The following is a 10935-nucleotide window of genomic DNA, read 5'->3' on the forward strand; positions in this document are numbered from 1 at the left end:
ATAGATAGATAATAGATAGATAGATAGATAGATAGATAGATAGATAGATAGGAGATAGATAATAGATCATACATAGATGCATAGGAGATAGATAGATGATAGATAGATAGATAGATAGATAGATAGATAGATAGATAGATAGGAGATAGATAGATAGATAGATAGGAGATAGATAGATAGATAGATAGATAGATAGATAGATAGATAGATAGATAGATAGATAATAGATCATACATAGATGCATAGGAGATAGATAGATAGATAGATAGATAGATAGATAGATAGATAGATAGATAGATAGATAGATGATAGAGCATACATAGATAAAAATACAATTACAATTTGACACACAGATTAAAATAGATGATGTATATATATGTTCAGGTAAGAGACTAATTAAATAATAGTCATTGGATGTTGCTAGTGTATCTGTGCACACTGTTGGGTGCAATTAGAAGGTGAGTACAATGTTTTCGAATATTAATTGCACACCAGATTTTTTTTTTTTTTCATTTTCTCATGCACTTTGTTTTATTCCAATATGTATATACACAATAGATTGGCTTCAAAGCACATGCATTCTTTGTATCACATTTAATCCTTGAGTAGTGTACCATAATGGACGTTTCGGTCTAAGATGACCTTTCTCAACAGGTATCCATTGGTGGGTGGTAGAAAAGAAAGAGTGCCATGTGCTGGATGGTACTGTCACGGACGGAATATTATAATAGATAGAACGCAAAGGGAAAACATGACAGTCAGCCATAACATTAAATCCAGAGGCAGGTATTGGGGTAATATTGTTGATCTTATTACAGTGTCTAGATTTTAGGCACCAAGTGAAGAGTCATACATATTTGTAAATTACAAATATTCTACTGATTTTCTACTGATATGGACTTCCCATCAGGAACAGAGATGGCAGAACTGGGAAGAATATACCATTTACTGTAGGACATACGGCACCTGATAAGTAATGGAAAACGTGACATTTTTAAACAGAAGTCATTTACAAACATGTGTAACTTTCTGACACTAGTTGATTGGAATTTTTTTTCCTCTGGAGTACCCCTTTAAAATAGCATAAACAGTTATAAAAAAAAAATATTGTTTTGTAAGGACTCACTAAGCAAATACTTAAAGGGCAGACTAGATGGACCAGGTGGTTTTTTCCTGCCAATCATCTTTCTTCCCCCACCAGAAGGTGTGTATGGGCATGATATGCCCAGTGTCCCACCTGTACCCAGGGCTGTATTTGCCACTAAGCACCCAAGGGCCAGTGCCTAGGGCAGCAGTATTAAGGGGGTAAGCACTTAAGTAGAAAAAAAAGTAGTAAATACATTTGATGTAGCTGCTGCCGCCATGTTGTTGCCTAGAGAAAAGATAAATTGGCTTCCTATGGTTGAATCCGAATGGGTCAGAACTGGACATTTAGCCGCAGATTTTTAGCCGCAGCCGCTCATTATGTTGTGGATTTGAGACTGATTTTACCACATTCTAAGTATAAAATATAAGAAAATGTATCCACTCATCTCAAGCAGGGAAGGGAAGGGGGATACAGGTAACATACACAACATCCATGGGGGGGATCATACATACATAACATCCATGGGGGGATCATACATACATAACATCCATGGGGGAGGATCATACATACATAACATCCATGGGGGGATCATACATACATAACATCCATTGGGGGATCATACATACATAACATCCATGAGGGGGATCATACATACATAACATCCATGGGGGAGGATCATACATACATAACATCCATTGGGGGATCATACATACATAACATCCATGAGGGGATCATACATACATAACATCCATGGGGGAGGATCATACATACATAACATCCATGGGGGGATCATACATACATAACATCCATTGGGGGATCATACATACATAACATCCATGAGGGGATCATACATACATAACATCCATGGGGGAGGATCATACATACATAACATCCATGGGGGAGGATCATACATACATAACATCCATGGGGGGATCATACATACATAACATCCATGGGGGAGGATCATACATACATAACATCCATGGGGGAGGATCATACATACATAACATCCATGGGGGGATCATACATACATAACATCCATGGGGGAGGATCATACATACATAACATCCATGGGGGGATCATACATACATAACATCCATTGGGGGATCATACATACATAACATCCATGAGGAGGATCATACATACATAACATCCATGGGGGAGGATCATACATACATAACATCCATGGGGGAGGATCATACATACATAACATCTATGAGGGGGATCATACATACATAACATCTATGTGGGAGGATCATACATACATAACATCCATGTGGGGGATCATACATACATAACATCTATGAGGGGGATCATACATACATAACATCTATGTGGGAGGATCATACATACATAACATCCATGTGGGAGGATCATACATACATAACATCTATGAGGGGGATCATACATACATAACATCCATGGGGGAGGATCATACATACATAACATCTATGGGGGAGGATCATACATACATAAGATCTATGGGGGGATCATACATACATAAGATCTATGGGGGGATCATACATACATAACATCTATGAGGGGGGGGGGGGATTCAAAGCATATTCTTTGTATATTTCTAATTTATACAGCTATTTATGCAAGTTTAATTGGGTGACCCTTCTCTCTGCCTGGAGTCTTATGAAGTCCATGCCTCAATAAGTCATACCTGTTTTTGCGGCATAATGGGGGCCTTACACAGTATTAGGCAGGGGGTTTAATCTTTTTGGTTTTAATGTTGTGGGCAGATGTATCCAGCTCTGCACCTAGTGCAAACCAGCAGGAAATCACAAATTGTCGTGCAACTTTGTTCCAGTTTGTGCCTTGTGCGCCATATGGGTGGAGAGGGGGCACGAAATTGCATGTGGATAGGTGTGCCCTCTCCATGCATGAAATTTATCTCTGCATTAGCCAACAAATAGGCGGCAGCCTCCGCTACACTGGATCTAGAGGTGAGGCCTCTTATCAAATCCAACCGCGCAAATCCAGTAAGATTTTAAACAACTGCGCTGCAAAAAAGTCGGCTATTGACACATGTGCCCCTCAATCTTTTCCCTGCTTCACCGATTTTTTGCATTAAAAATTTTCTGCTAGACTCCTGTTCCTGCATTCACGGTAAGTAAGTAAATGATGGAAAAAATTACACAAAATATAAATATTTTTCTCCAAATTCTGATTTTATGCAATTATTCATCAGAATAGGTTGTATTGATATTGGTTGTAAAACTTATCAGTGTATTAAAAGGTAAATAGCTGGTTATATAGCTACAAGGGAAGAAAAGACAGTGACATAGAGATAAAAGGAACCTGTCAGTTGTTTTCATCCTGCCAAAACCACGGGCAGCAGAAAACAGAGACGGACTCTCTTAATATTACAAACTGTGACTTACTTATAGATAGATACATACATACATACATTAATAGATAATACAGTTACAGACAGAAAGAAAGACAATTAGATAGATGGAGAGATAGATAGATAGATAGATAGATAGATAGATAGATAGATAGATAGACAGACAGATAGAATTATACAAAATATATTAGAGTGGATCTATAACAGAATAAAAAAGGGTAGGCCGGGACATGTGTCTTGTTTGTATATTGTACCTGTGGGGATTTTGTGCACTTTTGATGCATTACAGGTGACTGTCACTGAGTGTGTTAGGTGTATGTCTGTCAGTATGTGGAGTTGTCAGTTTGTCACTGTATGAATCCAGCCTTAATCCTCCTGTCACAGTATGTTAGTGACAGGCGCTGCATCTATTGTTGTGTTAGTGCGGTTATGCTGGGGTCACAGTGACTACCCCCCCTCGCCATGATGTAATGGTGCCTGTCCTCCCCTCTCCCTATCCTGCACCTCGTTCTCCGGATAATTAGCAGAATGAAGTGTTAAAGGGATTACACAAAACAATCCTTTAAAGAGAGATGGGATTAAACACACGCAGTGACACACAGACAGCGTGTATATACAGAAGGGGGGGAGAGACAGAGTCAGAGCTAGACAGAAGGGAAAGACAGCCATGGGCAGTTATTATGTAGGAACAATAAATTCTTTGTGGAACGAAAAGAATTGCATTTTATATGTGCAAGGAAAGAACTACGTTTATTACCATCACTACCACTACTACTGAAAGTAGTAAAAGGAGTTGTCGGAAAAAATTCCTACCTACATCTTTATATGTACATATGATGGAGCAAGGGCTCATGCATATGTCCAAATTACTAAATGATGGTCTAAATCCAGATATATGGAGATTTTACCAATACCGCATACAGCATACAATTTTTTTCTCAGATGACTTACATAAAGTATTCTAACCTAGAAGCATTGCTGCCATTGAGATTATCTCCATACATTTGCAGTCTGATGGTGTCTGTATAGTAGCACACCGAGGCCCTGCATGCATGCCAGTCACATATATAAGTTTTAAAACAAATGAAGTAGTTCACAGATCATTCTTAGGCTATGTTCACACAACGTCAAAAATAGAGAAAAGGCTATTTAAAAAAAAAGTCTGTTATTACCGTGATTTAACTGACTGCAATGCAATGCATTGCAGTCAATAGAAGGACGGACATCCAATGCACACAATGTATTGAATAAAGAGCACAATCATTAATTTTAATATACATTATAAAGCTGAGCGAAGCAGATCTAGTTTGCTTTGTACAAACCAAACCTGATCTGCCCTCATATCCCCCAGGCTGCCGGCTCTGTGCACAGGGAGGATACCACCTGAAAATGCCTGGAAAACATGGATACAGCCATGGCAAAACTGCATACCACTATAAACCAGACATGCGTTCTATATCCTACAGCTCTCTTTTAAGTATCGGCCTCTCTTTCTATTCTACATATAAATATTCTACATAAAACCAGGGAAACTTGCATCTTTGTTTTTACTTTTCCTAGTCCCCCTATGTGATATTAATGTGGGGACGGGCTGATACTTTATTATCCATTAAAAATAACTAATAACTATGGGGGAGATTTAATAAACATGGGGGGGGGGGGGGATTTATGAAACATGGTGTAAAGTGAAACTGGCTCAGTTGCCCCTAGCAACCAATCAAATTCCACCTTTCATTTTCGAAAGAGTCTGTGAGGAATGAAAGGTGGAATCTGATTGGTTGCTAGGGGCAACTGAGCCGGTTCACTTTACACTCTATTGGATAAATCTCCCACTACGTCTTTATCAGATTGAAGGCTCTGTTCACACTGCTGTCACGGCTGATATTATAATAGACAGCAGTGCCTGACCGTAAAACAACTTTGTTGAACAGACACATTTTCTTAAGTTGGGATCTATCGGATTCCACAATGGTGTCCATCATTTTGACAGGAAGAATAGCTCAGCAAGTTTTTTTTTCTTCCCGTCAAATCTGAAGGAACTACCGTTGGTGCCTCTGAATGGATCCCCTGACAGTAGTGTGGACATAACCTAAGCAGTACAGATTTATCTACAAAAAAGATTAACTTTTTTGTATGTTTTTGGTGATCAGCCTTGTTCTTGTTGATTCTGACGTGTGCTTGACGTGCGGACACCACTAATGCTATAGTTATAGAAACAAAGCTGCAGACAATGTTAATCCAAAGACATAGGGCCACATGTATCATCCGGCGAACGGATGATTTACGGCGGAAAGTGCCGATTTGCGTATTTTTTAATACGCAAATGGCCGATCTGCGAATAAAATATTCGCAAATCGGCACTTTCCGCCGAGTACGCCAGGGGGGCGGAAAGGGGGCGTGTAGTTCCGCCCAAATGTACGCCGAAAACCTACTCCAGTCCTCAGCTGGCGTAGGTTTTCGGCGGTGCGCACGGGATTTATGTAGAGGCAGTCCGCCTCTACATAAATCCCCGTAGTGCCGGAGCTGCGGGGGCATTTATAAGTCCGGCGTAAAAAACCACGGACTTAATAAATTCCCCCCATAGAGTCCAGACCCATTAGGTAGATACCTTCTAATCTGTGGCACCATTTCTAAATTTGCTAAATTAGAAGGATTTCTGGACCATTTGGCCAGATTCATTTACCTTTACTGTACAACCATTTTTAGAACATGAAAAGGATCATATATGAAGGATGGGCAAACTTGTTGGAGACAAAGAGTTCTATTTCTTAGTAACAGCCACAATAAAGCAGGCTCCATTTCTCAGAATGGGTTGATGTAAGGAATACAGTACATTTATTTACATGTTCACATAACCTGTGTTTAAAACCCATAGTTTGGTAGATCATAAACAGATACACAGTACAGATCATAAAATGTGAACATTTTACAAGAATCTGTACATGTGGTGCGTGCGCTGCAAGCATAGTTGTAGGACATGCATGTGAACAAACATTGCTCCCATACGACCCCAGTCATTTGGTACATACTGGACTGTTATGGCCCAATTACACAGATAATATCACTCCATGTAATAAAGAGAACAATCAGCTGATCGCGTTGTTTAATTCTGCCTAAAAATCATTGGCCACCTGGCACACAACGCTACATGTAATAGCAATGCACGGGTGACAGCTGATGAATGTGTAAAAAACAAAAAACTATACATACCTGTCCACGCTTCCCGGTGTTCTTCTAGCTTCTGCCCTCTGTAACTTCTGAGCCAGTCTCTGAAGTGACAGCCTGCTCAGCCAATCACTGGCCGAGACGGGACAGCGCTGTGGCCAGTGATTGGCTGAGCAGGCTGTCACTTCAGAGACTGGCTCAGAAGCGCCAGTGATGGCTGCAGGGAGTGGGCAGAAGCTAGAAGAAAATTTCCTATATGAAATCACTGATATGAAGACAATTTTCTTCTGAATAACATGTAAAACAAATGAAACAACATGTAGAAACAGCTGAATATGTTATATTATAGGTTACTGTACAATATAGCAATCAGCATGTGGAATATAATGTATAGTAAGGGCATAAAGCTGAAGAAACAGTAGCCGTTTGCTGCATTATGGGGATCTGCAGTTCCATCATGTGTCAGAGGTCTGTGTGGTCACATGACAGCAATGGGGAAGGGATGTGTTTTTTTTTTCCTGTGGACCAATCAGGAAGTGAAAATCACAGAGCTGCACAGAAGGATGGTGACAGAAACTTTTATATACAGCAATTTGAGTTGCTGAGTGTAAGTGCAGGCACATTATAGCAGCAGTGTGTATAGCTGAGTGTAAATGCAAGCACATTATAGCAGCAGTGTGTATGGCTGAGTGGGAGTGCAGACACATTATAGCAGCAGTGTGTATAGCTGACTGTAAGTGCAGGCACATTATAGCAGCAGTGTGTATAGGTGAGTGGGAGTGCAGGCACATTATAGCAGCAGTGTTTATAGCTGACTGTAAGTGCAGGCACATTATAGCAGCAGTGTGTATAGCTGACTGTAAGTGCAGGCACATTATAGCAGCAGTGTGTATAGCTGACTGTAAGTGCAGGCACATTATAGCAGCAGTGTGTATGGGTTACTGTGAGTGCAGGCACATTATAGCAGTAGTGTGTATAGCTGTGAGTGCAGCAGTGCTGTAGACCACACAATGCAGACCATGCCACTCCCCCACTCCCTCTCCCACCCAGTACAAGGAGCTCTTAAACCAACACAATGCTCCTAAACCAAGTTACAATTTTGAAAAACTGTGAGCTCTTCTTGCAAGACCCTCTCAATCCAAGTTACTCTTAAAAAGAGGTACCACTGTATAAGGATTAGAGGGGAAGGATAAGAAGAAGGACTTGACTTGTCAGCATGCTTGTCCTAAAAGTCATAAATCTGGGAGGTAATAGAAAGAGATGACAATGATTTAGGCCTATGAATGGGGAACATTCACAACAGGTGGGACTATGGGAACCCAAGCAATGTTCCTCAATTTGATATAAACAACAATTTATAAAATACATAGATTACAGTCAATATATCCCCTGAACCTTTTTTGAAAGCAGACAAAATGAGGATTGAAATCAGTACACAGAAAAAAAGCAGACGGCACTGCTAAGTTGAACTGACCACCTACTTCTGGTGTTTATTCTGTCAGACCAGTGCTAATGGGCTTGGGTGGTGCTCAGTGACGTATATAGCTTCCCGCAAATGTATCATCCAAAAGAAATGATCACAGTACTCACCAGCATGTCCTTAATCAATCATTAAAGAGGTATTTCACTTAAGAAAGATTTAACCCAGTTAAATCCCCACCCATAATCTAAGCTTGTTTGTAATAGGTTTCTATTACATGAATTGGGCTATTTGTGTGCAGTACATCCTGACTCACATCCTGAATTTGCAGAAAATCCTCACTTTCTGGTCTACTCTGTCTCAAATCCTCTGTCCTCCTCCTCCCTTCTGAGACGAGACCAAATTCACATGATCTCTGTCTCTTGTGTTGCCAGGCATACTGTAACACCTTATCTGTAACCCCACCCACCACTGACATCACACCAATCAGTGGGCACCTGGCCAAGGGGTGGCAAAACAACAAAAGAGTGACATCCTCCTGAGCAGTATAAGGGAAAGGAAACACAGTTGTTTCATCTCTCTTTCTAATCTTTCAATGTAGATGAATAGATAGATAGATAGATAGATATTTATTTTAAAAAAACACAACAATCACTGAACTCAGGGAGAACAGTGAAAAATTCCAATGGAGTACTCATTTAGGAGTCTCCATTATTTGTCCCATACAAAATTTGAATACGCAAAAAAGGGGTCCGTGGAGCCTCAGTTACGAGTCTCAAAACACGGGAATAGCCAGATATCCCTCTCTCCAGAGAAGGAAGCCCATTGCCAAGGGGTGCCTCCTAGTGGGCTTCCTTCTCTGGAGAGAGGGATATCTGGCTATTCCGGTGTTTTGAGACTCGTAACTGAGGCTCCACGGACCCCTTTTTTGCATAGATAGATATTTTGTCTACAGTGTAAAGCAGAAATAGGTTGAGCTAGCAATGGGCAGATACCAGCTCTTGGGTAAAATACCCCTTTAAGGACATGCTGGTGAGTGCCATGATCATTCATTTTGGATGATAAAAACTTGAGAATTGCAATTGCCATGTTTTTCCATGTTGTTGATTGGCACATCCACCTGATTCATTAAATCATACATTTGTGTCTAAAACTCACAGTTATACAGAGAATTACAAAACGAATGTACAAAGAAAATGTCAAGTTGTATCAAATTCATGTAAATGTCATCAACAACTCGTGTTCTCATAAATTATGATACAAGGGGAGCTGACGCAATACTGTAACCATAATAAAATCCCTTAGGTGACTAAGAGAAGATATTCCACTCACGTTTTACAGAGTTACACTATACATGAGCACATCTTTACTGGAGGCTTTTTCCCAGTCCCAGTTACAAGGACTAAAATTTAGTGCGTTTAAGCGAAGTTTTTGCAAGCTAACAGCACCCCCACGGGCAGAGATTACTCTACCAGCTAATGTCCAGACAGGCTTCCAGAGGATTGGTGTTTAAAAATATAACTAAAATATATACATAAGCATCTTCACACAATCTTATTTAGGGAGTTTTGTGGGATCACAATTTTGTAGCGGCTGTGGTGGGTGCTGTAACATAGAAATATAGAAGATTGTCGTCAGAAAAAGACAACTGGGTCCATCTAGTCTGCCCTTTTAGTATTTCCCTTCTTATTATCTTAGGATAGATACATGTATATCCCAGGCGTGTTTAAATTCTGTTATTATGGATTTACCAACCACCTCTGCTAGAAGTTTGTTCCAGGTATCTACTACCCTTTCAGTAAAATAATATTTTCTCACATTGCTTCTGATCTTTCCCCCAACTAACCTCTCACTGTCTCCTCTTGTTCTTGAGCTTAGTTTTTTACTAAAAACACTCCCCTCTTGAACCTTATTTAGTCCCTTAACATACTTAAAGGTTTCAATCATGTCCCACCTTTCCCTTCTTTCCTCCAGACTATACAGATTCAAATCCTTATGTCTTTCCTGATATGGTTTATGCCTCACACCCTCCAACATTTTTCTAGCCCGTCTTTGGACCCGTTCTATTTTATCAATGTCCTTTTTTAGATGAGATCTCCAGAACTGGACACAGTATTCCAGATGTGGCCTCACCAGAGCTCTATACAGCGGGATCACAATCTCCCTCTTCCTACTGGTTATACCTCTAGCTATACACCCCAGCATACGATTAGCTTTCCCCACCGCCTGGTTGCACTGGTGACTCATTTTAAGGCTGTCAGAAATCACTACCCCTCAATCCTTCTCTTCTGAAGTCTTTTACAACACAGTACTGCCAATGTGATACTCGGGTAGAGGATTCCTCCTCCCCATGTGCATTATTTTACATTTGGAAACGTTGAACTTCAATTTCCACCTCCAGGAATATGAACCGTATTGCACACTTTTGTGTCGTCAGCAAACAGACAAACTTTACCTACCAACCCTTCTCCTATGTCACTTGTCCTTTTTACTTCATAGGTGCTTCCTGATAGTAGCCATGATGACAGCCATTACACAGGGAGGCATCATTTTCCCTTTTCCTTATATTTCCAACACATAAAATAAAAAAAAAAGAGAGTGGGTGGATTGCAACCAACAAAACTAAGATACACTCCTCACCTATTTTGCTTGAAACAGCTTTCAACAGCCCTATGTATATGTAAGAGGAGGCAAGTGGAAATGTAATGGTTAACCCCTGTGGGCTGTTGGTGTAGATGGCACAGCAATAATTTGACAGACATAGATCTTGCAAATCATTCAGGCAGGCTTTACTCAGTAAAGATACTCCAAGCTTGGTGGTTGCTTCTAAAACATATATAGGTGCACAGTACTTAGCAATTCTCCACAGAGGCGCTTTTAGCTAAGAGGTTACATCACCTAAAAAAC

Source organism: Dendropsophus ebraccatus, chromosome 3 (genome assembly GCF_027789765.1).
Source record: "Dendropsophus ebraccatus isolate aDenEbr1 chromosome 3, aDenEbr1.pat, whole genome shotgun sequence".
NCBI classification, from domain to species: Eukaryota; Metazoa; Chordata; class Amphibia; order Anura; family Hylidae; genus Dendropsophus; species Dendropsophus ebraccatus.